General features: G+C 46.1%; 2 protein-coding genes across 4 annotated transcripts in view; one reads left to right on the top strand and one right to left on the bottom strand.

Moving 5' to 3' along the window:
• RP1L1 (RP1 like 1) overlaps positions 1-22,557 on the top strand; it is a 49,776-nt gene that overhangs the window by 1,208 nt on the left and 26,011 nt on the right. The window contains exons 1-2 of one of the 3 annotated variants that reach the window (XM_083432409.1): positions 9,172-9,275; positions 10,940-11,079. The gene's annotated coding sequence lies outside the window, so the exon portion shown is untranslated. Of the gene's footprint in view, positions 1-9,171; positions 9,276-10,863; positions 11,080-22,557 lie in introns of those variants that run through there. The other 2 variants (XM_083432408.1, XM_083432410.1) reach the window with 2 other exon arrangements.
• LOC310673929 (uncharacterized protein C8orf74 homolog) overlaps positions 1-22,557 on the bottom strand; it is an 83,068-nt gene that overhangs the window by 51,661 nt on the left and 8,850 nt on the right. Inside the window, exon 3 of the mRNA XM_083432765.1 lies at positions 15,979-16,085. The gene's annotated coding sequence lies outside the window, so the exon portion shown is untranslated. The remainder of the gene's footprint in view (positions 1-15,978; positions 16,086-22,557) is intronic.

The following is a 22,557-nucleotide window of genomic DNA, read 5'->3' as shown; positions in this document are numbered from 1 at the left end:
GCAAGATGGGTGGGGTATTAATAATAATAATAATAATAATAATAACAACAACAACAACAACAACAAGTTGTTATTGCAAGAATATTATTGTTATATTATACTGTTATATTATATGGCGCATACCCTCCAACATTTCTCCAATGAGAATGAGACATTCTATAATACACCAGGAGGCTTCTTCCACATGGAGGGTACTACCAGGGTGATTGTCCCGGGTGCAAAAGAAAATTAGGGGTGTGCCTCTGCAGCTGCTGCCTCCTTCCCACCCACCCCACTTGAGGAGCACACTGAGCAGGAGTTGGTAGAGGGTGGGCCCTTGTATCCCTTGGCCATGCAGTGTCCCCTACCGGAAGCACCGGTTAAGGGTGCAATGCTTGCCTTAGGGTGTGGAATACTTTCCTTGCCCCGGGCACTAGCAAGCCATGCTATGCCACTGCAGGTGAGGAATCAAGATCTACATTGAGAGCAGTCACCTCACCTAGTCTCCTGGGACATCTAACAGAACTTCTCCAGATAATCTTAGTGACCATGCTGAGATACAAGGACTCAGGTGGTTATCCTGGGCTCAGGGTGTCCAGGCCTTTGAATATTAATACACGAGCCTTGAACTTATCACAGTTCCTGCACATTTCTTCTAATATACATGGCTTTGCACAAAATCGTGCTTAAAACACATACTTTGCAAGCAATTCGCCCCCAATGCAATGCATTTTACATTAGTTCCACCAATAGATGCATTTTCAGGTATTCTTTCCCTGAAGGCATTATACCTGAAGGAGCGTCTCTACCCCCATCATTCATCCCAGACACAGAACACTAACTCCGAAGGCCTTCTGGCAGTTCCCTCACTGCGAGAAGCGAAGCTACAGGGAACCAGGCAGAGGGCCTTCTCGGTAGTGGCACCTACCCTGTGGAACACCCTCCCATCAGATGTCAAGGAAATAAGCAACTATCTGACATTTAGATGATATCTGAAAGCAGCCCAGTTTAGGAAAGTTTTTAATGTTTGATGTTTGTGTTTTTAATATTCTGTTGGGAGCCACCCAGAGTGGCTGGGGAAACCCAGCCAGATGGGCGGGGTATGTATGTATGTATGTATGTATGTATGTATAAAATGTTCGTTATACAAGGAAATCTAAAATGAAAACTATTTTTTTTTAAAAAAAAAAGATAATCCAGAGAAGTGCATGGTCTGCAAGATAGCTGCATTCTGGATGGCATACTGTTTTGGGAAGTGTGGATTGATAAGGTTCATATTATAATGCTAACCCAATGAAAGATCTTTCCATTCTTGTGTGTCGCAGCCATTGGTATTACTGTACAGTCATACTTTGGAAGTCAGACAGAATCCGTTCCGGAAGATCATTCAACTTCCAAAACGTTTGGAAACCAAAGCGCAGCTTCCGATTGACTGCGGGAAGCTCCCACAGCCAATCGGAAGCCATGGAAACCCCGTCGGACGTTCGGCTTCCAAAAATAGTTTGCAAACCGGAACAGTCACTTCCGGGTTTGCGGCATCTGGGAGCCAAAACGTTCGAGAACTAAGCTGTTCGGAAACCAAGGTACAACTGTATCTGTTGCTGTTGTTGTTGTTTAGTCGTTTAGTAGTGTCTGCCTCTTTGTGACCACATGGACCAGAGCATGCCAGGCACTCTTGTCTTCCACTGCCTCCCGCAGTTTGGTCAAACTCATGGTGGTAGCTTCAAGAACACTGTCCAACCATCTCATCCTCTGTCATCCCCTTCTCCTAGTGCCATCAATCTTTCCCAGCATCAGGGTCTTTTCCAGGGAGTCTTCTCTTCTCATGAGGTGGCCAAAGGATTGGAGCCTCAGCTTCAGGATCTGTCCTTCCAGTGAGCACTCAGGGCTGATTTCCTTCAGAATGGATAGGTTGGATCTTCTTGCAGTCCATGGGACTCTCAAGAGTCTCCTCCAGCACCAGAATTCAAAAGCATCAATTCTTCAGAGCCTTCTTTATGGTCTAGCTCTCACTTCCATACACCACTACTGAGAGAACCATAGCTTTAATAATACGGACTTCTGTCGGCAAGGTGCTATCTCTGCTTTTTAGGATGCTGTCTAGGTTTGTCATTGCTTTTCTCCCAAGAAGCAGGCGTCTTTTAATTTCGTGGCTGCTGTCACCATCTGCAGTGATCATGGAGCCCAAGAAAGTAAAATCTCTCACTGCCTCCATTTCTTCCCCTTCTATTTGCTAGGAGGTGATGGCAATATAGAGCCATTGTGCCCAAACACTTAAGATCACGACTTAACTCTTGCAAAGAAAAGGCGTTGGTACATTTTTTTTTGAGGCCCGCAACCTGCCGCAACCACCAGGATACGAATAATCTCCATAACCTCATTACTCTCATGAGTTTGCAGATGGTCTCTGGCCTGTAAGAAGCTTTCCTCCTCATCCTAATCCTATTCAGAGTGGCCATTGCCCAGCTAGAGGAACCTACCACTTTCTTCCCGCTTTTCCGGAGAAACAGGCCTCCTCTCACGTAGCCCAGGATGGAGCCAGGATCCTGGAGGGGAAAGGATGGGTTGAGTCCAGGACCACCGTAAAACTCCTTCCAGCCAGACTTGGGGAAAACAATGGGCTTCCCTCAAGAAACTGTAGAAACCTTTTCAGATTGAAAGCAATTTTTGTTCTGGAAACTGTGGATTTTCTACACTGTTCCCGGGAAGAGGAGAAAGGCTCCATTTTGGGTCTCAGCTCAGAACTAAGGGATGTCCTTGGGTGACCTTGGTAAGTCAAGAACAAGTTGTGTTTTAGATTTGTCAGGATGCTAAACATCAAACTGCAACTGGACTTTATCTGAGAATTTGGGCTGTTGGGGTCTATGGGGAGAGGGCTCCGATCCTCAGAACATTTACTCCAGAGCAGCCCTGTTAACAAGTCATGTGTGCTGTGGCTTAAGTTGGCAGCAATCCTAATTCTGACGCTTCATGGGTTTGTTGGTCGGTTGCCTGATTGAGTCAAAAGCTTCTGCAGCAGAATAGTATCTAATATCTGGCATGACGTGCGTGGCATCTTGAGAATCTCTTGCTTTCTTTTCCTTTTCATAAATATTGCAGGTTGCTAGACCTCATGAGGAACTGCCGCCATGCCATTTCCCCCTTTAGCAAAAGTGCTTTTTTAAAAAGCACTTTTTAAAAAAATACATGGATCATAGGAAATGAATATACCCGAGATAAAAGAAATCAATCTTTATTTAATTCTGGCTGCAGAATTTGGGTTTTTAAGGGACACAGGATCAAGGTGGGAGCAGAACTAGCCTATTTTGACCTCCTGAACCAAAAACACAGTTATCCTGCAATATTCTCCCTTCTGCAATCTTCATGATGCAGGTTCTCCGGTTGAAAATTGCTCGTAGAAAATATTGCTGTTATTATTAGTATTGTTAATGAATTAAACTTGTATGCTGCCCTTCAACCAAAGATCCCACTCATTAGGAGACATGTTCACCACTTCCAGAAGGTCCAGGTCTGTTAATAAGGCATCGCCTGCCCTTTGGAACTCCCTGCCTAGTGATATTCGTGGGGCACCTTCACTCAATTCTTTCCAGCGCCTGCTAAAAACAGTGTTGTTTAGGCAAGCCCATCCAGGCTTGTAGACTACTGATGTGTGCTTTAATCTGTTTTTAGCTTATGTACTGCCATTGAGCAAAAAAAAAATCTCAGGGCGGTGTACAATGCTAGAAACACATAACCAAACATCAGTGATAAAAACATCGTAAAAACATACTGACAGCCTAATAGTATAATAATAACAACAACAACAACAACAACAACAACAGTCCGCTCTCCTACACTTTCACAGGCCATAGGTTATTTCATAGAATCATAGAATGATAGAGTTGGAGGAGACCACAAGGGCCATCGAGTCCAACCCCCTGCCAAGCAGGAAACACCATCAGACCACTCCTGACATATGGTTGTCAAGCCTCTGCTTAAAGACCTCCAAAGAAGGAGACTCCACCACACGCCTTGGCAGCAAATTCCACTGTCAAACAGCTCTTACTGCCAGGAAGTTCTTCCTAATGTTCAGGTGGAATCTTCTTTCTTGTAGTTTGGATCCATTGCTCCATGTCCACTTCTCTGGAGCAGCAGAAAACAACCTTTCTCCCTCCTCTATGTGACATCCTTTTATATATTTGAACATGGCTATCATATCACCCCTTAACCTCCTCTTCTCCAGGCTAAACATGCCCAGCTCCCTTAGCCGTTCCTCATAAGGCATCGTTTCCAGGCCTTTGACCATTTTTTATTTATTTAATTATTTTATTTATTTATTTATTTATATTTATTTATTTATATTTATTTATGTATTTAATAGTCCACATATTTATTTAATAGTCCACAACTTCCCAAGGGAGTCCGATCTGCCATCAAATACTAGAACGTTCTTCCTGATGTTTAGCCAGAATCTCTTTCTTGCGACTTGAATCCGTTGGTTTGGGTCCTACCCTGTGGAGCAGGAGAAAATAAGCTTGCTCCATCCTCCCTGTGACAGCCCATAATATATTTGAAGATCTCTCATCTCTCCTCTCAGTCGCCTCTTTCCCAGGTTAAACATACCCAGCTCCTTCAACCGTTCCTCATCAGGCTTAGTTTCCAGACCCTTGATCATTTTTTTACAAGGTTTTCACATATTACATTACAATACAGATATGCCAACACCATTTCCTCCCCATACATTTACATTTATATTTCCTCAATCCATCGTATTATTCTTTTCTCCCTCCTCCCACTTCCATCCGCCACCCCCTCGATTTCCTCCCATTATACAATTTACAATAGTCTTCGCATTAGACAGTCTCCTCAAATCGTCTATATATTCTTATTATCTTTCCTTACTAATTTTTCTTCCATCCAGTACTTCGCATTTTAATCTAGGCATATTAGCGTATCTTTTTTTTAAGCAATATTTTGCCATAAAACTCATCAAAACATTCAATTTTTGATTCGACTGATTTCTTATTATAGCAGTCAATTTTGCGAAAATTAAATATTCGTTTAGTTTACAAATCCATTCCTCCTTTGTGGGTATAGCTTGTGACTTCCACCTAGTAGCAATCACTATTCTACTAGCTGAACTTGCATATAGAAAAATTATTTCCCCCCCCCCCACTCCCCGTGGTATCTCTTCATCTATCAATCCAAGGAGATACATCTCTGGTTTCTTTGTAATTATTATTATTTATTTATTTATTTATTTATACCCCGCCCATCTGGATGGGCTTCCCCAGCCACTCTGGGCGGCTTCCAACAAAATATTAAAATACCGTAATACATCAAACATTAAAAGCTTCCCTAAACAGGGCTGCCTTCAGATGTCTTCTAAAAGTCTGGTAGTTGTTGTTCTCTTTGATATCTGGTGGGAGGGCGTTCCACAGGGCGGGTGCCACTACCGAGAAGGCCCTCTGCCTGGTTCCCTGTAGCTTTGCTTCTTGCATTGAGGGAACCGCCAGAAGGCCCTTGGAGCTGGACCTCAGTGTCCGGGCTGAACGATGGGGGTGGAGACGCTCCTTCAGGTATAAAGGTAGATGGGGCACTGCCCCACCAACCGCCACCTGTCCTCAGCCATCTCTCACCTGCTTGCTATCTTACCCACAAGCTATTCCAGAGGGCGGCACTGACTGTTGGCTTAGTCTCAATGTTGCCTCTTTAGAACTCAGCAGGAAGGAAGGGGATGGGGACAAATTAGAAAGAGTTGTCGCTGTCTGTCACTGGCCCTCTGGCGCCACCTGCTGTTCAGCTCCTTGCCTTCTGTCCCACCATCATCCCCTGGGCCCAATACTTTATGTTCCCCTAAAACCTATAAGGTAGAAAGGAAAAGGCACACTCAGAGAAAGGGGGGTGGAATGCCAGGGCAAAAGCTGTCACAATCCCTCTAATGACCCCAGACACCGAGAGCTGCTAAAATGGCAGGTGCCAGAATGGGGCCCTTTTTTGTGGCCCCAAAGCTTTGGAATGCGCTTCCTAGGGAAATATGTGCAGCCCAACTATGCGCCAACATTTGGGTGCAAATTTCTCCCAATATTTTTGAATGCAATTTCACCTGACGTACACAGTTTTGCAATGACATGCTTCCTCATATAATGTGTTTCATTGTGGTATTTTCACTAACATTTACTCACGTCCATACACACATCCATATTTATCTACTTGCACTTTGACGTGCTTTCGAACTGCTAGGTTGGCAGGAGCAGGGACCGAGCAACGGGAGCTCACCCCGTCACGGGGATTCGAACCGCTGACCTTCTGATCGGCAAGCCCTAGGCTATGTGGTTTAACCCACAGTGCCACCCGCGTCCCTTTCTGCCCTCCAGCCAGGCATGCAAAAGGCATTATCAGAGCTCAAGGAGACACCCCAGGGAAGAAAAACCACTTCGGGAAGCAAGGGGGGCAGTGAGGGGTGTGGCCGGAGGAGAGAGGGGGTGTGGCCTGGGAAGAGTTCCATGGGCCATATAAAGAGATTTCGAGGGCCGCATTTGGCTCTCTGGCCCACAGGTTCCCCACCCATGGGGTGTTGTTGTGGGGCTGCAGACTTTATCATTTAGCAAATTATTAAGCGTCTCCACCCCCATCATTCTGCCCGGACACTGAGGTCCAGCGCCGAGGGCCTTCTGGCAGTTCCCTCCCTGCGAGAAGCCAAGTTACAGGGAACCAGGCAGAGGGCCTTCTCGGTGGTGGCACCCGGCCTGTGGAACACCCTCCCACCAGATGTCAAAGAGAACAACAACTACCATACTTTTAGAAGACATCTGAAGGCAGCCCTGTTTAGGGAAGCTTTTAATGTTTGATGTATTACGGTATTTTAATATTTTGTTGGAAGCCGCCCAGAGTGGCTGGAGAAACCCAGCCAGATGTGTGGCGTATAAATTATTATTATTATTATTATTATTATTATTATTATTATTATTGCCAGAGAAATGCAATGAATGCCCAGTGAAAACTTCCTCTTTGCAAGCTGTTGTGCATTTCAGTGTACCTGTTACTGCAAACCAGCCCAGAAACCCCGAATTAAGCTCCACCTGTGAATTTATGCCTCATCACTGGGAGACTCCTTCGCCCACAGATTATTGCACTGTCAGTCTTATTCTTCCGCATGTGGTTAAAAGGTTCTGCAGGACATTATCTTGCTTCAGCTGTGAACCGCCCTGCCGGGTCAGGCTAAAGTACTTAATGCTTCGACTCCTGTCACAGGTAATCACGGCTAAGACGCCACTCATTTTGCTTCACAAGTGACCTCTTCCGGCTATATTAGGAGTGGCGGGGGGAGCAAGTCCTACTTTCATTTAGAAAGCCCTTATTTTTTTATTTCAACAATCTGTGTACCTCTTAATTTCACACGTTCCAGTTTGTCAAAATCCTTCTTAAGCTGTTGCACCCAGAACTGGACACAATATTCCAGGTGTGGTCTGACCAAGGCAGAATAGACCGGGACTATGACTTCCCTTCATCCGGAGCCTCAACTTCTCTTGATGCAGCCTAGAATAGCATTTGCCTTTTTTGATGCTGCATCACGCTGTTGACTCATGTTAAGCTTGTGGTCTACTACTACTAATAATAATAAATTTTATTTATACCCCGCCCTCCCCGGCCAGAGGGAGAGGCCAGGGCGGCTAACACCAATAAAATCACAGTAAAAACATAATGGGGGGGGAGAGAGGGGGGGACCCCCAATTTAAAATACAGGTCAAAATGCAATTTAAAATGCAGCCTCTTTTTAAAATAGCTGATAAATCAAGACCATAAGAGGAAGGAAACATAAGGGTCAGACTGAGTCCAAACCAAAGGCCAGGAGGAACAGCTCTGTCTTGCAGGTCCTGCGGAAACATGTCAAGTCCTGCAGGGCCCTAGTTTCTTGTGACTGAGCGTTCCACCATGTTGGGGCCAGTGCTGAAAAGGCCCTGGCCCTAGTTAAAACCAATCTAACCTCCCTGAGGCTTGGGCCCTCCAAAGTGTTATTTGTGGACCTTAAGGTCTTTCGCGGGGCATACCAGGAGAGGCGGTCCCGTAGGTACGTGGGTCCTAGGCCGCATAGGGATTTAAAGGTTAAAACCAGCACCTTAAACCTGATCCTGTACTCCACCGGGAGCCAGTGCAGCTGGTATAGCACCGGGTGAATATGATCTTGCAGTGAAGACCCCGTAAGGAGTCTCGCCGCGGCATTCTGCACCCGCTGGAGTTTCTGGGTCAGTCTCAAGGGCAGCTCCACGTAGAGTGAGTTAAACACAGACAACTGGGAAACACTGGCCTGCGAGCGTTCCACTTGGAGAACAGCCTTTACCAAAGGTGTCATGAACTTTGAAGACACTTGAACTAAGGACGCAAGGGAGAAATGTGCTAAGAGGAAGGCACGCTTGGTAAATCCACACCATGATCAACTCCCGTCCGGAAACCTATGTCCCCACTGTGGAAGGACGTGTGGATCCAGAATTGGCCTCCACAGCCAATTACGGAGTCATTGTTAAAACCGTGTTTATGGAAGACAGTCTTACTTGGCTACGAGTGATCGTCAAAGAAGAGATCCTGATAATGCCAAGGTTGCTGGTTTGATCCCCATATGGGACAGCTGCACATTTCTGCATTGCAGGGGGTTGGACTGGATGACCCCACAGGGTCCCTTCCAACTCTACAGCGGATGCCGGGTGCAGCGGGTGTGTCCTGCAACTGGCGGGTGGGCGAGCTGCCCATGGGGGCAGGGTGCGCTATGTGGAGCCTCTCCACCGTGCCCCCCTCAGCTGTAGGGCAGTTGAGAGAGAGGCGATGGGCAGATGCAGGACGGAGCCTGCAGTGCCCAAGCCACCACGTCACTCCCAGGAGAGGCGCGTGGCTTGGGCACGCTGAAGGCCCAGCGATAAGTGCTGACCCCCATGGTGTGGTGCCCAGTGGTGGTATAATAATAATAATAATAATAATAATAATAATAATAATAATTTATTATTTGTACACCACCCATCTGGCTGGGTTTCCCCAGCCACTCTAGGAGACTTCCAACAAAAATTAAAAATACATCAAAAGGTCATACAGTAAAAACTTCCCTGAACAGGGTTTGCCTTCAGATGTTTTCTAAATGTCAGGTAGTTGTTTTTCTCTTTGACATCTGGTGGGAGGTCGTTCCACAGGGCGGGTGCCACTACCGAGAAGGCCCTCTGCCTGGTTCCCTATAACTTGGCTTCTCACAGTGAGGGAACTGCCAGAAGGCCCTCGGAACCAGACCTCAGCATCTGGGCAGAATGATGGGGGTGGAGACGCTCCTTCAGGTATCCTGGACCGAGGCTGTTTAGGGCTTTAAAGGTCAGCACCAATGCTTTGAATTGTGCTCGGAAACATACTGGGAGCCAATGTAGGTCTTTCAGGACTGATGTTATGTGGTCTCGGCCGCCGCCCCCAGTCACCAGTCTAGCTGCCGCATTCTGGATTAGTTGTAGTTTCCGGGTCACCTTCAAAGGTAGCCCCATGTAGAGCGCATTGCAGTAGTCCAAGCGGGAGATAACTAGAGCATGCACCACTCTGGGGAGACAGTCCGCGGGCAGGTAGGGTCTCAGCCTGCATACCAGATGGAGCTGGTAGACAGCCGCCCTGGACACAGAATTGACCTGCGCCTCCATGGACAGCTGTGAGTCCAAAATGACTCCCAGGCTGCGCACCTGGTCTTTCAGGGGCACAGCTATCCCATTCAGGACCAGAGAGTCCTCCACACCCACCCGCCCCCTGTCCCCCAAACACAGTACTTCTGTAGCCACGTTTCGTTGCATTTGTTGGCTGAACTACAGTGGTACCTCTGGTTATGAACTTAATTCATTACGGTGGTCCGTTCTTAAGCTGAAACCGTTCCTATCCTGAGGCGCACTTTCGCTAATGGGGCCTCCCGCCGTGGCCTGCCTCTGGCACTCAATTTCCGTTAGCCTCCTGGGGCAAAGTTTGCAACCAGAAGCAGCTACTTCCTGGTTAGTGGAGCTCGTAAGAACCATTCGTAACCTGTAAAAAGTTTTGTGAGCCCATTTTTTTAAAAAAAAAAAAACTCATCTTTTTGTCATTTTGTCAAACCCTCCCCCAAGTGATGGCATCTGGGGCAGCCCACCCACACCCACAATCCCTTCCTCCGCCACCGTCCCCATCTAGTTATAGGTAGGTAGCCGTGTTGGTCTGCTGTAGTCGAAACAAAATAAAAAAATTCCTTCCAGTAGCACCTTAGTAAAGGTAAAGGGACTCCTGGCCATTAGGTCCAGTTGCGGACAACTCTGGGGTTGCAGTGCTCATCTCACTTTACTGGCTGATGGAGCCAGCGTATAGCTTCTGGGTCATGTGGCCAGTTTGACTAAGCCGCTTCTGGCGAACCAGAGCAGTGCACGGAAACGCCGTTTACCTTCCCGCTGAAGCGGTACCTATTTATCTACTTGCCCTTTATAATATAATAATTTATTATTTGTACCCCGCCCATCTGGCTGGGTTTCCCCAGCTTTGACGTGCTTTCGAACTGCTAGGTGGGCAGGAGCAGGGACCGAGCAACGGAAGCTCACCCCATCGCGGGGATTCGAACTGCCGACCTTCTGATCGGCAAGCCCTAGGCTCTGTGGTTTAACCCACAGCGCCACCTGCGTCCCTTTAGTAGCACCTTAGAGACCAACTAAGTTTGTTATTGGTACGAACCTTTGTGTGCATGCACACTTCTTCAGATGCATCTCTGAAGAAAAGATGCATCTTCATATCTGAAGAAGAGTGCATGCACATGAAAGCTCATACCAATAACAAACTTAGTTGGTCTCTAAGGTGCTACTGGAAGGGGTTTTTTTATGTTGTCTCCATCTAGTTATTCCTGGCTAAGTGCAGAACCTTACAGTTGTCACTATTGAAATTCTTTCGGTTAGTTTCAGCCCAGTTCTCCAATGTGTTAAGGTCACCTTGAATCCCGATTTTGTTTCAGCGTTATTGGCTACCCCTCCCAGTTTGGTGCCGCCTGAAAATTTGATGAGCCTCCCCTCAATACCTCCATCCAAGTCGGCTATAAATACCTATGGATTTTGGACACCTTACTTGGCTGGATAACCGTGCTCCACAATTCATGTAAGTACACATTTTAAAGGATGGCTGTGTTTTGGTTCACTGATTGCTTTGGAAATTGGCACTTCGGGAAAATTTGTTGAATATCTGGAGAGTATAAGTGAGGGCCAAATAACGCTAGAGGGATTTAAAAAAGCACTGTGAAAATGTAAGAGGTATTGTTAAAAGGGAATAGAGGGGAAAAAGTTTAAACAATGACAATATAAACAAAAGAAATGCGTAAATTAATAATGACTACGAAAGATTTACGGAAAAGCTGAAGGAAGTCCAGAAAAGAAAGATTTGGGGGAAATCGAGATGTGAAAATAATGTATGTTTTGTTTTGTTTTTGTTGTAAATTAATAAAAATTATTTATTTTTTTTTAAAAAAGGAAATTGGCACTTCGGTAAGATTGCCTTTAAATCCAAACTGGATTGAATATCCCTCCAAAGATTTGGCATAGAACCACATTATTTATTTGTTGATTTATTAAATATCTATACTGCTCTCCATCTGAGGATCACTGGGTGGTTTGCAATATATTTTTTAAAAAATAATAATAATAATACCGTATTTTTCGCTACATAAGACGCACCTGACCATAAGATGCACCTAGTTTTTAGAGGAGGAAAACAAGAAAAAAAATATGCTGAACAAAACAGTGGATGTATGATTTTTGTGGATATGTGATTAGACGGTGAGTTTGGGGTAGCCCAATGCAAAGATCCTGAGAACCCATGTGGACCCGTGCTTTGTAACCATGTTTTTGCGCCATTGCGGCCCCACAAAACAGTGGATGCGTGTGTGTTTTGGTGCAGGCTGTAGCCATGGACATGCTATGTGATCTGATGGTGAATTTGGGATGGCCCAATGCAAAAATCCTGAGGATCCATGTGCTTTTACCTCCCCACTCCCAGGCAGCCTCCTTTATCTCTAGAGTCCCTTATCTATCTCCCAATCCCTTGCCTATCAGCTGCTCTGTTTCAACACCCACTTCCCTCTTTCTAGAAAAAAAAAGCACAATCTGCTTTTTGCCCCTGGGCAATTTGGCTCCAGGGACCACACATTCGCTCCATAAGACGCACATACATTTCCCCTTACTTTTTAGGAGGAAAAAGTGCATGTTATGGAGCGAAAAATACGGTATATAAAATAATAACAAAGCAATAACCCTCCACCCCACCCCAGTTTAAAAGGTCATAGATTGTTTAATTAGCCAAAGGCCTATAGAAAACAGTTTTGTCTGACACCTAATGTTATGCAATGAAGGCACCAGGCGAGCCTCCCTGGGGAGAGCATCACGCAAGTGGGGAGCCACCACAGAAAAGGCCGGGTCTTGTGTTGCCACCCTCTGGACCTCTCATGGAAAAGGCAAACCAAGAAGGGCCTCTGTTAAGTTGTGGGTGAACATATCAGACAACACAACGATTCTTCAAACAGCTCTTGTTTATTCACAGGCCAGGCAGAACTGAACTGAAGGGTTCAGCCAGCCTGCTTATATAGAGCTCCACTACAACGCAACAGTAACCACTTTCTGTAACTATCCAATCACTAAACGTCACTTTCAATTCCTTATTTGCATATGTGGACCTGAGTGAAAACTATCTACAGTATATCCCCCTGCTGGCCCAGGGTGAGAACTTCAGTACATAACAGCCTCAAATTAATTGGGCCCAGAAACTAAATATCTGCAGTAGAGTTATCCCAAGAGCATCCGTTGACAGGGAAGGGCTGTAGCTCAGTGGTAGAGAAATTCCAGAGAGTGGCTGCTGGTCTGTACGGACCAATGGGACCGAGAACCTCAGGTCCCAGGAGAGGGGAGGTAGGTTTTGTGCTGGCCTTGCCCCCACCTCCAGCCCTAGGAGCCTTCATAGGGGAGCAGTTTACAGAGGAAGACCTGAGAGGGGAGATAGACCCTGTTTGCCATCAGGTGGTGGTTGGTTTGGACTTGTGCTGTCCCAACTCCAGCCCAAGGAAGCTTCAGAAGGGAGCCACTGGCTGCTGCTATAAGCATTATGTGTACTTATCATCATCATCATCATCATCATCATCATAATTTATTATTTATACTCCGCCCATCTGGCTGGGTTTCCCCAGCCACTCTGGGCGGCTTCCAACAAAACAATAAAATACAATAATGTATTAAACATTAAAAGCTTCCCTAAAGAGGGCTGCCTTCAGATGTCTTCTAAATGTCAGGTAGTTATTTTTCTCTTTGACATCTGATGGGAGGGCGTTCCACAGGGTGAGGCCAAGAAGGCCCTCTGCCTGCCTCCCTGTAACTTGGCTTCTCGTAGCGAGGGAACCGCCAGAAGGCCCTCAGCATTGGACCTCAGTGTCCAGGCAGAACAATGGGGGTGGAGAAGCTCCTTCAGGTATACTGGACCAAGGCCGTTTAGGGCTTTCAAGGTCAGCACCAACACTTTGAATTGTGCTCGGAAACGTACTGGGAGCCAATGTAGGTCTTTCAAGACTGGTGTTATATGGTCCCAGCGGCCGCTCCCAGTCAGACAGTTAGATGGACAGGGTACTGTTGTTGTTGTTGTTGTTCTTAGCTGAACAGAGTGAAAGATTATGAGTCACGGGGTTGTGGAGAATGTGTGCATCAACTGCTTGGTTTATCTTTTGGCTGCTATTCTGCTAATGTTGTTGATACAGTGGTACCTCTGGTTGTGAACAGGATCCATTCCGGGGGCCTGTTCGCAACATGAAAAGAGCGCAGCCTGCAGCGGCGCGTCTGCACACACGAGGGTTGTGATTCAATGCTTCTATGCATGCGCGTGATGTCATTTTGCACTTCTGCGCATGCGCGAGCGGCGAAACCCGGAAGTAACCCTTTCCGGTACTTCCCAGTCACCACAGGACGTAACCTGAAAGAACATAACATGAAGCAAACGTAACATGAGGTATGACTGTATTGTTTTATAGATTAAAAATGCCGTATTTTTTAATCGTACATGCCATATTTTTTTAATCGTACAGTGGTACCTCAGGTTACAAACTCTTCGGGTTACAAACGCTTCAGGTTACAGACTCCGCTAACCCAGAAATAGTACCTCAGGTTAAGAACTTTGCTTCAGGATGAGAACCGAAATTGTGCAGCGGCAGCGGGAGGCCCTATTAGCTAAAGTGGTACCTCAGGTCAAGAACAGTTTCAGGTTAAGAATGGGCCTCCAGAACAAATTAAGTTCTTAACCAGAGGTACCACTGTATAATATGACTTTTGCTTTAATTGTGATGTTTAGCTTATTTCTTAGTTGCTGCTTCATTAAGTGTTTCATAGATTGCAATTGTTTCTCTTACAATATGTTAATTATTCTGTACGATTTGTTCGGTATTCGTGATGTTCTCTTATTATGAGCTGTCATACCATTGCTATTTATTGTTTGTAAGCCGCTTTGGAATTCATTTGAATTAAAAGCGGAAAAGAAATCTAATCAATCAAATTGGCGGCTGAATGCAGTCATCCAGGCCTGGCTGGACTGTTCCCTCAAACACTGATAATGTCTTTTCCTTGCCTGGTTGGACGATAAGAGTGGGCCACTGTATATAGGAACTAGTACACTGTCAAATAGTGAGCCGGCAGTACAGTTGTACCTTGGAAGTCAAACGGAATCTGTTCCGGAAGTCTGTTTGACTTCCAAAACATTGGAAAACCAAAGTGTGGCTTCCGGTTGGCTGCAGGAAGTTCCTGCAGCCAATCAGAAGCCAGTGAAGCCCTATCAGACATTCGGCTTCCAAAAATCATTCAAAACCCAGAACACTCACTTCCAGGTTTTGATCGTTTGGGAGCCGATTTGTTTGGGAGCCAAGGCGTTTGAGATCCAAGGTACGACTGTAAATCACTACGTTGAAAGTTGGAGTTACTGTATTTTTCGCTCTATAAGATGCACCAGACCATAAGACGCACCTAGTTTTTGGAGGAGGAAAACAAGGGAAAAAAATATTCTGAATCTCAGAAGCCAGAACAGCAAGAGGGATCGCTGCGCAGCAAAAGCAGCGATCCCTCTTCCTGTTCTGGCTTCTGGGATAGCTGTGCAGCCTGCATTCGCTCCATAAGATGCACACATAGAATCATAGAATCATAGAGTTGGAAGAGACCACAAGGGCCATCGAGTCCAACCCCCTGCCAAGCAGGAAACACCATCAGAGCACTCCTGACATATGGTTGTCAAGCCTCTGCTTAAAGACCTCCAAAGAAGGAGACTCCACCACACTCCTTGGCAGCAAATTCCACGGTCGAACAGCTCTTACTGTCAGGAAGTTCTTCCTCATGTTTAGGTGGAATCTTCTTTCTTGTAGTTTGGATCCATTGCTCCATGTCCACTTCTCTGGAGCAGCAGAAAACAACCTTTCTCCCTCCTCTATGTGACATCCTTTTATATACGTATTTGAACATGGCTATCATATCACCCCTTAACCTCCTCTTCTCCAGGCTAAACATGCCCAGCTCCCTTAGCCGTTCCTCATAAGGCATCGTTTCCAGGCCTTTGACCATTTTGGTTGCCCTCCTCTGGACACGTTCCAGTTTGTCAGAGTCCTTCTTGAACTGTGGTGCCCAGAACTGGACACAGTACTGCAGGTGAGGTCTGACCAGAGCAGAATACAGTGGCACTATTACTTCCCTTGATCTAGATGCTATACTCCTATTGATGCAGCCCAGAATTGCATTGGCTTTTTTAGCTGCCGCGTCACACTGTAGGCTCATGCCAAGTTTGTGGTCAACCAAGACTCCTAGACTTCCCCTTACTTTTTAGGAGGGAAAAAGTGATTCTTATTGAGCAACAAATACGGTAACTCTTTATTAGCAAAAACCTGATCTTCACAGACTTGGCTGAGCATCAGGTCTTTATGAGCACAGCAGCCCATTCCTCATGGGTCTTACTGCATGAAATCAGTTGCCAAGACAAGAAAGTCCCTACCTCCCCACAGCCGTCGAAGTCCCCTCCTCTCGAAGGCGTTTCCCAGGCAGAGACTGCGCCTGCATGCAGCCGGTCACTGCTTCACTCATTTCAGCCCTCTTCTGGTTCTGGGAAACAGGGCAGGTGAGCTTGTTGCGGCAGGAGAGGAAGACACCCTTGACTCATCCCCAGCCTGACTCACCTCTGCCTGACTCTCCTTTCTTGGAGGTTTTCAAACAGAGGTTGGATGGCCATCTGTCATGGATGCTTCAGCTGAGATTCCTGCATTGCAGGGGGTTGGACTAGATGACCCTTAGGGTCCCTTCCAACTCTACGATTCTATGATTCTTGGCCTCCTTCCTCCCACTTTCCTGCTTTAGCTTCTGCCTCTGATTCCACCACAGACTCTCCCTGCTCACTAAATACTGTTACCTCTTCCCAGTCTTCTCTTTTTTTAAAAAAATAATATTTATTAGATATTTTATAATTATAAAAAGGAAAAAAACAGTCAAAATATATATACATGAATTCAACAAAAAAAACCACAATAAAAAGAATACAATACAACAATACAGCATAAAAACCAAAAAAACAAAAACACACATCCAAATTTTATATCTATATCTTTCATTAGCTTATTTCCTCGACTTCCTCGCACCTCCCTTTTTTGTATTCTGGTTCAAATTAACTGGTTCAACAAATCCTTTCCCTCTTCTTCAATTTTTGTTCTATAATTTACCCTAACACAATTTAACTTTAAATTTTCCACTTTATCACATTAACCCTTAATATTCATATAATTCTTAATAACACTTCTGCTAAAACCCTTTCTCCAGTCTTCTCCTTCCAACCACACGTCATTGTCCCACTAAAAGATTCCTGCATTGCGGGCGGGCTGGACTAGATGACTCTGGGTGTCCCTTCCAACTCTATGACTGAAATCAGGAAAGACTTTCCGACAGTAAGACTGTTCAACCGTGGAACAGACTCCCTTCCCTCATTGGCAGTTTTTAAGCCAAAAAAATCTCCCAGAGTAAATTGCCATGATAATCATCTTCATCATTTATTTGTACAATCTAAAAGACTCATAACAAAAGAAAAGCAGTATTGGGAGGGAGGAGGAATAAACCACTTGAGTACGACTCTTGAGAATCTTGATTCTTTCCCTGCCCCAAGTGGAGGGAATTTGAAATATTTTCCTATGTTAAACAGGAGCCAGATGGGCGGGGTATAAATAATAATAATTATTGGACAAACCCGTCATTTTAATGTGTTAAATCTGGCCCTCGTGACTGCCATTTCCTTTAAGGATGCCCAGAAGCTGTGGACTTAAAATAAGCAGTTTCTTCTTTGGCCTTGGCCTCGCCTAAAGAATGGATAACGGAATGGGACTTTGGGCTTAGAAAGGGGGAGCAGTTTCCCCCTTGCCCTGCTCCTTTCCAAGGGAAAAACCCACTCTTTTGTGATAATCCAGAACAAACAGCAATCTGGGGAAAACCCAAATTGCCATTTGCGCCAAGGATGCTTTCGCTGTGGGGGTTGGACTGGATGACCCCTGGAGGTCCCTTCCAACTCTGCAATTCTATGATTCTTTGATTCTGCACCAGAGCAAGGTGTGTGTGTGTGTGTGTGTGTGTGAGAGAGAGAGAGAGAGAGAGAGAGAGAGAGAGAGAGAGAACCAGCAGTATCAGCTGCCTCCAAAGTTGAAGGTGGCTTTGAATACCTCCCCGAAGCGATTACATGGCTTTGCTGTCTAATGTTAGCAGCAATGTCCCGATTAACCCTGAGAGCTGCATGCTCAGTTATTTCGAGGGCAGGGCAAGCGGCAGTGCAGAGCAGGTGCCCGTGCCCCTGGCTTTGAAGCCCAGCCTTGCGTAAGGGCCTGCGGACATTTTACTTAACGGCTGGCCCCTTCACTGGGCAGCGGAAAGGAACGAGGCACTGCGGACCACCAAAACACAGCATGAAGCCAACTCGTGTAAGTACAGGCACGTATATTTTCCCTGCTTGTGATCCAGAGTTGTATACCTGTCTTGCATTTGAGTTGTGGCCCCTGTTACGTCACCCACCCCCAAACCCCAGAATCCTTGACATGGCTTTTCCTCCCGTTATCCCACCCAGACCTTATCTGACCTACCCCCAAACACACACATAGTTGTCAGGTGCAAAGGGTTTCCTGATGAACCAACCCATCTTGGTTTTGGGGGAGAGGGATACCTGTGGGAACCAGGCAGAGGGCCTTCTCGGTAGTGGCGCCCACCCTGTGGAAAGCCCTCCCATCAGATGTCAAGGAGATAAGTTAACTATGCAACCTTTAGAAGACACTGAATAGGGAAGTTTTCAATGTTTGGTGTTTTATTATGTTTCTGTATAGGCTGGAAGTCACTCAGAGTGGCTGGGGCACGATTTATTATTATTATTATTATTATTATTATTATTATTATTATTACAGTGGTACCTCGGGTTAAGTACTTAATACGTTCCAGAGGTCCGTTCTTAACGTGAAACAGTTCTTAACCTGAAGCACCACTTTAGCTAATGGGGCCTCCCACTGCCGCTGTGCTGCCATCGGGTGATTTCTGTTCTCATCCTGAAGCAAAGTTCTTAACCCGAGGTAATATTTCTGGGTTAGCGGAGTCTGTAACCTGAAACATCTGTAACCTGAAGTGTATGTAACCCGAGGTATCACTGTATTATTATGCTATCACTCGTAGCTGAGTAAGATTGTCTTCCATGAACACAGTGTTAACAGTGAGTTCGTAAGTGACGGTGGAGGCCAGTTCTGGATCCACAAGTCTTTCCACGCTGGGGACATTGGTTTCCGGGCAGGAGTTGATCACGGTGAGGGTTTGCCAAGCCTGCCTTCCTCTTAGCACATTTCTCCTTTACGTCCTGAGTTTGAGCGTCTTCAAAGCCCATGACACCTTTGGTAAAGGCTGTTCTCCAACTGGAACGCACACAGGCCAGTGTTTCCCAGTTGTCGGTTTTTATACTACATTTTAAAAGATTTGCCTTGAGAGAGTCTTTGAACCTCTTTTGTTGACCACCAGCGTTACGCTTACCATTTTTAATTATTATTGTAAAGAACGGCTTCCTGGTTTTCGACGAGCACCCAAAAGGCTAGGCAGCACCCTTGAACCTCTCTGTGCAATGGATGCGCTTGTTTTTGCAAGGAAAGTTCTGTGAAAAGGGGCACAACCTTTTTTTCAGCATTAGCCCCGGGTCGGTTTCAGCATCCATTACTGGATTTGGACTGAAAACCCCAAGCTGTCAGCTAGGGCGTTGCTAACCTATCCAGTAATCTGGCCCCTGTCAAAACAAACCGTGATCTCTGTCGTCAGAAAAAGCACATATTATTCCCGGAAGTTCTGCAGCCTTTCCCACCAATCACCTGAACGAGACTTGTGGGTGGCAGGGATGCCAAAATGAATAAAATATTGAGGGGCCCACCAACCCTTTTTGTTTGGTGGGGTGGCCGCCCTCAAACATTTTAGGGTGTCCCTAAGAGTTGGTGCCTATTCTGGGTGGTTGTCAGTCGCATATTGAGAGCCTCTGGTGTAGAAAATACTGGGCTGGTTGGAGCAAGGAGCTGACTTTCTGTGAGGCAGATTCTGAAATTCCTAAGATGGTGGCAGGAAGCCATGTGGTTTTGCTCCTCAGCGATCTGTAAATGCCTCACACACACACACACACACACACACACACACACACATCACACTCTTGCTGGCTGTGGCCTGAGGACCACAGAAGGGCAGAGCCCAGAATCGTGAAGCACAGATTTAATGATAACCTTCAGGCTTTTATGTTTCACCTTTTGATTTATCTCTTATTTCCTCGAGCCCCCTCTCTTCATATTTGTCAGAGCTGGCTCCGGGTCCCAGCTCACCAAGGACCAACGCTAGCCGGTAGTACAGTATCAAAGTCTTTATTGAAGAATAGTGTCCATTTACAAGTCTCCGCGTCCCAGCTCTACGTCTGAGCTTTAGACCGGCGAAGCTCTATCTGGATCTCCGCCCCCTGTGCACCAGCTTAACACTCTAATCTTACTCCACCTCTTCCTTCTCTCCCTCTTCCTCTGGGTCTTACTACCCCCCGGTGTCTCTTCCCTCCTGGACTCTTCTGACGCAGAGCTTGACCCCTCTGACTCCTCCCCCTCTCTTCGGCGAGCTTTAGGACCTGGCTCCCTACCCGGGCTGCTCACCTTGCCGCCCTCCTGTACATTTGAACTTGGCGCGCGCGCGCGTTTAACTTTCCTGATGACCGTTTCCTCGCTCCCTGACGAGGGTGTGGCCACTCCTGCCTCACGTTCTCCCTCTGCCTGCGCGCTCCCTGATCCCGATGCCTTGGACTCCTCCCCCCTACTGCACTCTGGGGGGGAAGCTGGTCCGGATTTCCAGCTGCTGCTCTCTGAGTCCCCTCTGGCCCCTTCTTCCCGAGGTGTCCCCCTTGCCCTGACCATGGGGGCCCCTTTCTGTGAATCCTCCGAGTCACTGGAGAGACTCAGAGACCTCGGACTACTGTCGTCGCTGACATTTCCTTCAGACTCCTCCCCCTCGCTCTCCGTTTCCTGCCTCTCCTGCGACTCTTCTCCTGAACCCCTGACAATATTCTTCTCCCAAGCTCCTCTATTTTCCAAGAAGGCTTTGACAAAACCCCTTAGCCCCATCCTAACCACATGCTGGAAGTTTCCTGGGAAGAGGGAACCAGGCAGAGGGCCTTCTCGGTAGTGGCACCCATCTTGTGGAACGCCCACCCATCAGATGTTAAGGAGTAACTATGTAACCTTTAGAAGACACCTGAAGGCAGTTTTTTAATGTGTAATGTTTTATTATGTTATGTTTTTATATATGTTGGAAGCCTCCCAGAGTGGCTGGACCAACCTAGCCAGATGGGCGGAGTAATAATAATAATAATAATAATAATGGATAAACCACTCTGGGAATTGTGGCCCTGAGGAGGGAATATGAGGAGCCTCCTAACAACTCCCAGCACCCTTAAAAATCTACATTTCCCTGGATTCTTTTTGGGAAAGCTATTAATAGTCGTGGCTTTAAATAAAGTGGCACAGTGCTGCTTTAAATGCACAGTGAAGATAGAGCCACTCTTGCAAGAAATTGATTCTTTAGCTTGGCAGCCCCTACTCTGTGGAACTCCCTGCCAATTGATGCTAGGCACACACCTGCACTGCATTGTTTTCACCAACTGCTAAAAACGTTCTTCTTTCAGAAAGCCTAACCAGTCATGCCACACTATTGTGTATTCTTGTTTTTAAACTGCTGGTTTTATCAATATTTTTCGTATTTTTATGCCTACTTGTTTGTAGTGCTGATTTTTTTTACATGAATAGTTTATATTGTTTTATGAAAAACTGAGTACAGTGGTACCTCGGGTTACATACGCTTCAGGTTACATACGCTTCAGGTTACAGACTCCGCTAACCCAGAAATAGTACCTCGGGTTAAGAACTTTGCTTCAGGATGAGAACAGAAATCGCGCAGCAGCGGTGCAGCGGCAGCAGGAGGCCCCATTAGCTAAACTGGAGCTTCAGGTTAAGAACAGTTTCAGGTTAAGAACGGACCTCCGGAATGAATTAAGTTCTTTACCCGAGGTACCACTGTAGAGGTTTCCGTTGATTAAGCAGTATATAAACCTGGTTAAACAAGAAAGAATAAACAAATTTTGAAAAATCTAGAAATGGGAAATTAGGCTCCAGTTCAGGTCCCTGCAATAACCTGACCCATGCTTGGTTGAAGTAAAGCACAACCATTTACTTAATTTAAAATGTATGCTGACTGTAAATGCATTAACATGGACCATAATATATTGAATTGTTGTATGCTTAACGGTCGGCTCAGCTCAAGTCTTATTCGACTGTCGATAGGGACCAAACCATCAAGTTAATGGCCTAATTAGAAAGCAAAACAATGAGCAAGGTGAATTAGAAATCATTAGCATACCTGATCAGATGGAAAGCTCAGGTCCAAGATTTTGCTTTCGCCCCACTGCTCTCCCCCAGAAAACCCACCCTTTAGCAATAAATCGGATCAAACGTCAATCTGGAGAAAACCTGATTGGCACTTGCTCCAATTCAGCAGTAGAGATCAGGTTTTCCTGGGGGGAAAGCAGTGGTGCAAGGTCTGGATCAGACCAAAGTTAGAATCATAGAGTTGGAAGAGACCCCAAGGGCCATCGAGTCCAACCCCCTGCCAAGCAGGAAACACCATCAGAGCACTCCTGACATATGGTTGTTAAGCCTCTGCTTAAAGACCTCCAAAGAAGGAGACTCCACCACACTCCTTGGCAGCAAATTCCACTGTCGAACAGCTCTTACTGTCAGGAAGTTCTTCCTAATGTTTAGGTGGAATCTTCTTTCTTGTAGTTTGGATCCATTGCTCCGTGTCCGCTTCTCTGGAGCAGTTACTCTCCAGCTTGGGAAAATTAATTTCACTTTGCCGCTTTAAAAATGTACAGTGCTGCCAAATTGAATGGCAGAGTGCTTTGCTTTGATCTATCAAGCCAATGGTGAGATATCAGGGTTCAAGGCAGGAGCAAGGAGAAATAGCAGCCTCAAAATGGGGTGCCCTCCGCTGGGAGAGTTGT

The sequence above is a fragment of the Podarcis tiliguerta genome, assembly GCF_965153285.1.
Source record: "Podarcis tiliguerta genome assembly, chromosome: 3".
Classification (NCBI taxonomy): Eukaryota; Metazoa; Chordata; class Lepidosauria; order Squamata; family Lacertidae; genus Podarcis; species Podarcis tiliguerta.
The sequence above is the reverse complement of the archived record's forward strand: the minus strand, read 5'-3'. Positions and strand labels throughout refer to the sequence as shown.